Genomic DNA, 5706 nt, shown 5'->3' with positions numbered 1-5706 from the left:
ATATTTGAATTCAGGTCCTTCTGACTCCAGGGCTGGTGTGCTATCCACTGTGCCATCTAGTTGCCCCTCAAATATGTAATTATTGATTAATTAATTGAACATATTGTTCACAGGGAGAAAAAAGCTTTTGCAGTCTTTTTGTGTTTTATCTAGGTTAATTATTTTTGTTTGTCCTTCCCAAAGAGGACTAATGATATCAGGAGGATGATATCTTTACTTACATGTGAATTGGATTTGTGAGGAAGGACTTATTTTCTTTAGGAGGGTATCATTTTCTCTTCCAAATGGTAGGTAGACCTTCTCCTCCTCCAGGAAAGTAGACCAATTAAAAAGAAAGTATGTGAAACAAATTTGTTGCTTATTTTAAGTAATTTTTGCTGAGCAAAGCAATCTAGTTTATTTCTCCTAGTGATATCATACAACTCGATGAATCGGTGTTTAAATGTTATGACAAATTGAACTGCTAACAATCCTTGAAGTATAAAATTTTTCAAGGTCCTGTGTTTGTTATAGATTCAAGGTACAAGATTTGTATATTTTTGATCTGAAACAGTTCATTCATTCATCATACACTCATTAAGCAAATGGCATAGAAATTGGAATCAAAATACTTCTATTTCTAGTACCACCACTCACTAGTTGCCTCAGTAAGCAAGTCATCAGACCTCTTTTGATCTTTTTTTTTCCTTTTAGGTTTTTGCAAGGCAAATGGGGTTAAGTGGCTTGCCCAAGGCCACACAGCTAGGTAATTATTGAGTGTCTGAGACCAGATTTGAACCCAGATACTCCTGACTCCAGGGCCGGTGCTTTATCCACTACGCCACCTAGCTGCCCCTGCAATAGACTTTTAACTATATCTTTGCCTTACAAGTCTTCCTACTATAATCCACACTTTACTACCAGTGATTTTCCTGATGCACTGGTCTATGCCATTCATTGAATAAATTCCAGTAGCTCCCTATTGTCCCCATGTCTACTCTGGAAGTTAAAGTTCTTTATAACATGGATGCACCCTTTCTTTCTGGGCTTATATAGAATTCCCTTTTCCATGCTCTACAGACCAGATAAACTGATCCTTTTTGCTATTTTCTACATCTAATATTTTATCTACTTTGCACTGATTATCCCCAGGCTTGGAATATATTCACTTCTTAGATCCACTTTTTTAGAATATCTTATTTTCTTCAGTCCTCAACACCAATACAATCTTTTATATGAGATCATTCCTGATCTCCCTCTCATATATTCATATTCTACCTCCAAAAAATCACCTTTTATTTATTTTGTGTAAATTTATTCAGCCAAATGTTGTTTTTTCTGATAGACTAAAAACTTCTTGAGGGCAGCTTCTTTTTTTATTTATTGATTTTTCTTTATATCTCCAACACCTAGTACAATGCCTGAGAATTAGTAAGTGCTTCAAAATTGCTTAGTTATTGTATGAAGAGGGGAAGCATTTCACAAATGTATGTGGAGGATATTCAGTAAAGCAATCCAATGGAATAGTGATTTTTTTTCCATAGACTGTGGGATTCTCTAGATGATCCTGTTTTTAGATATCATAATGTTTACAAATAGTAACTTAAACAGTACAAAACCTCTTATAATAAGATCCAAAAGCACTCTAAAGAGTTTGGCTTTACTATCTATATGGTAACATTAAATACATAAAGAATGCCTATTTATTTTATTTTGTCCTTTCTACTCCAAGATCTTCTTGGCAAAGAATACAGAAGTAAAATAAGAATTGATTAGTTCTTCCTTGACTTCATCATTAATTTTCATAGTCCTGTTTCCAATTAGTTGTGCTTCTATCCTTCTTTGATTCTCCTTTTGCTTCAAATATATAATTTTGTTTGAGATTTGATGTAATTATTTGACCAGCATTTTATTTATTATTTTCTGTAACATTACCAACTAGTCTAGTTATTTCTCTGCTTTTTTCCTTCTAGTTTTGGAAATCAGAACTCAATTTATTTCATAGAAAGTGTTTGGCTGAATATCATTTTGACCTTTTTTTTTGGTGGTGGGGGGGAACAATTTAGATAGCCTAGAGATCATTTGTTCTTTAAATGTTTGATAAAATCATTTGGAAACTTATCTGTACTGTACTCCCCAATGGGAGTTCATTTGTGACTTGTCTGATTTAACTTTTTGAGGTTACATAATTTATCAAGCTTACAACGAAAATATTAAATGCCCAAATTAAGAAAAAAAGTAATATATAGGGGTGGCTAGGCGGCACAGTGGATAGAGCACTGGCCCTGGAGTCAGGAATACCTGAGTTCAAGTCTGGCCTCAGACACTTAATAATTACCTAGCTGTGTGACCTTGGGCAAGTCACTTAACCCCATTTGCCTTTCAAAAAACCTAAAAAAAATAAAAAATAAAAGTAATATTGCCCCTGACAAAGACTGGGACTATCAGCAATTCACTGACCTCTCTGAGTCTAAGGCAACTCTCTATTCTAAATTTTAAGAGAACTGGCTTTGAAGTGAGGAAGACCTGAGTTCAAGTCTTTCTTTTACATGTACTTACTGTATGACCCTGTCTAACTTACTTAACTCAGTATCCCCAAACAATTCCCTAACACTATTGATTAACCATTGATGTTTGTCCTTTGTTCTTGAAGAAGAACATGACATCAGGGATGTGATGCCATGACATGCAAGTGAAGATTTAAGTGAGGGAGTGCCATCCGGGTCCAGTGACCAGATATAGATTAGGACCCTAAGACTATAAAGTGCAGATCAGGTACCAATCTGCATTTGAGATGAGGAAATTCCTTCATCCTATGAAGTTAGAGATCTAATTAAAAACACAAATTAAATAAGTTATAAACAGGTTGCTATCTGCTTTAGTGGAGAAAATTCCCATATCAACAAAACCATAGATTCTCTATTTTTTCTGACTTTTTCATTCATTAATTTTTCAGTTCCAAATTCTTTCCCTTCTTTTTTTCCTCTACACCCAACGAGAAGTCAAGAAACACAAAATATATTAAAATATGGATAGTCATGCAAATTTCTATATTAGTGATGTTTTCACCAAAAAAGCAGAAAAAGAAAGGGAAAAATATACTTTAATCTGTACTCTGAGTCCATCAGTTCTTGATCTATAGGTGGATAGAATGATTCATTATGAGTCCTTGGGAATTGTGGTGGGTCATTATGCTGATTAGAGTTACTCAATTTTCAAAGTTGATGATCTTTATAATACTGCTGTTAATATGGAGATTTTTGTCCTGTTTCTTCTCTTTTCCCTTTACATCAGTTCCCAAAGATCTTCTTAGATTTTTCTGAAACCATCTCCATTATGCCTTATAGTACAATAATATTCCATCATATTCATATTCAACAACTTGTTTGGTCATTCCTCAGTTGTTCAGTTATTACCTCAGTATCTAATTCCTTGTCACCATGAAAACAGCTATTATAAATTTTCTTGGAATATAATATTTGCAATGGTATTACTGGGTTAAAGTGTTCACAATTTAATAGACTTTCAGGCATATTTTCAAATACTTTCAAAGTGGTTGGAATTGTTTATACTTCTAATTTGCTTTCCCACATTCCTTACAGCATCTGTCATTTTCCTTTTTTTTGTCATCTTAGCCAATCTGAGGGGTATGAGGATGTACCTAAGAGTTGATTTAATATTTATTTCTCTAATTATTAGTGATTTGGAACATTTTGTAATATGGCTATTGATACTTTGATTTCTTCCTCTGAAAACTGCCTAGTTTTATCTTTTGAGCACTTGTTCATTGGAAAATGACTCTTTTTTTTTTTTTAAAGTGAAGGTAATAGACTTTGGTCTTGATTTAAACTCCACAGCTCTTTCTCTGCATATAGATGGTATGCTCTATTGCAAGTACTCTAAAATTGTCCCTGATTATTGCATTGATGAAAGTCTGTTGAAAGTCCATTAAAGTTGATCATCACCCCCATGTTGCTATTAGAGTGTACAGTGTTCTTCTGGTTCTGTTCATCTCGCTGCCTCAGTTCATGCAAATCCTTCCAGGCTTCCCTGAATTCCCATTCCTCTTGGTTTCTAATAGAACAATAGTGTTCCATCACAGACATATACCATAATTTGTTCAGCCATTCCCCAATTGATGGACATTCACTCAATTTCCAATTCTTTGCTACCACAAACAGGGCTGCTATGAATATTTTTGTATAAGTGATGTTTTTACCCTTTTTCATGATCTCTTAAGGGTATAGACCCAGTAGTGGTATTGCTGGATCAAAGGGTATGCACATTTTTATTGCCCTTTGGGCATAATTCTAGGTTGCTCTCCAGAAAGTTTGGATTAGTTCACAGCTCCACCAACAATGTATTAGTATGACTATTATTCTTAAAAATTTGATTCAGTTGACTATGTATTTTAAAATGAAACATTTATCAGAGAAGTTTGAAGCAAAGATTTTTCTCAGTTTTCTACTTTTCTAATTTTAGCTGCACTAGCTTTATTAGTGTAAAACCTTTTAAGTTTAATACAATCAAAATTATCCATTTTATTTTCTGTGAACTCTATCTCTTCCTTAGTTATAAATTTTTCCCCATCCATAAATCTGATAATTATTTTACTGATTCATTATTTTGCTAATGATATATTTTTTGAAAGATTTTATTTATTTTGAATTTTACAGTTCCCCCCCCCAATCTTCCTTCTCCCCCCCCCCCCAAGGTAGTTTGTTAATCTTTACATTGTTTCCATGGTATGCATTGATCTAAGTTGAATGTGATGAGAGAGAAATCATATCCTTAAGGAAGAAATATAAAGTATGAGATATAGCAGAATTGCATAACAAGATAACATTTTTTTTAAAAATAAAGGTAATAATCTTTGTTCAAACTCCATAATACTTTCTCAGGATACAGATGGCATTCTCTGTCACAGATATCCCAAAATTGTGCCTGATTGTTGCCCTGTTGTTCAGGGAAGTCTGGAAGGATTTGCATGAATTGATGCTGAGCAAGATATCATTTTTTTAAAAAACATTTATTTATTTATTTAGAATTGTACAATTTCCCTCCTAATCTTGCTTCCCTTCCCACAGCCCCCCACAGAAGACAGTTTGTTAGTCTTTACATTGGTATACATTGATCTAAGTTGAATGCAATGAGAGAGAAATCATATCCTTAAAAAAAGTATAAGAGATAGTAAAATTACATAAGATATCTTTTTTAAAAATTAAAGGTAATAGTCTTTGGTCTTTGTTTAAATTCTACAATTCTTTCTCTGGATACAGATGGCATTCTCCATCACAGATACCCCAAAATTGTGCCCGATTGTTTCACTGATGGAATGAGCAAGTCCATTAAGTTTGATCATCACCCCCATGTTGCTGTAAGGGTGTACAATGTTGCTCTGGTTCTGCTCATCTCACTCAGCATCAGTGTTCTATCACATATATATATATACCACAGTTTGTTAAGCCATTCCCCAATTGAAGGACATTCACTTAATTTCCAGTTCTTTGCCACCACAAATAGGGCTGCTATGAATATTTTTGTACAAGTGATGTTTTTACCCTTTTACACAATCTCTTCAGGGTAAAGACTCAGTAGTGGTATTGCTGGATCAAAGGGTGTACACATTTTTGTTGTCCTTTGGTCGTAATTCCAAACTGCTCAGCAGAAAGGTTGGATGAATTCACAGCTCCACCAACAATGTATTAGTGTCCCAGATTTCCCATA

The sequence above is a fragment of the Macrotis lagotis genome, chromosome 4 (assembly GCF_037893015.1).
Source record: "Macrotis lagotis isolate mMagLag1 chromosome 4, bilby.v1.9.chrom.fasta, whole genome shotgun sequence".
NCBI classification, from domain to species: domain Eukaryota; kingdom Metazoa; phylum Chordata; class Mammalia; order Peramelemorphia; family Peramelidae; genus Macrotis; species Macrotis lagotis.
The sequence above is the reverse complement of the archived record's forward strand: the minus strand, read 5'-3'. Positions refer to the sequence as shown.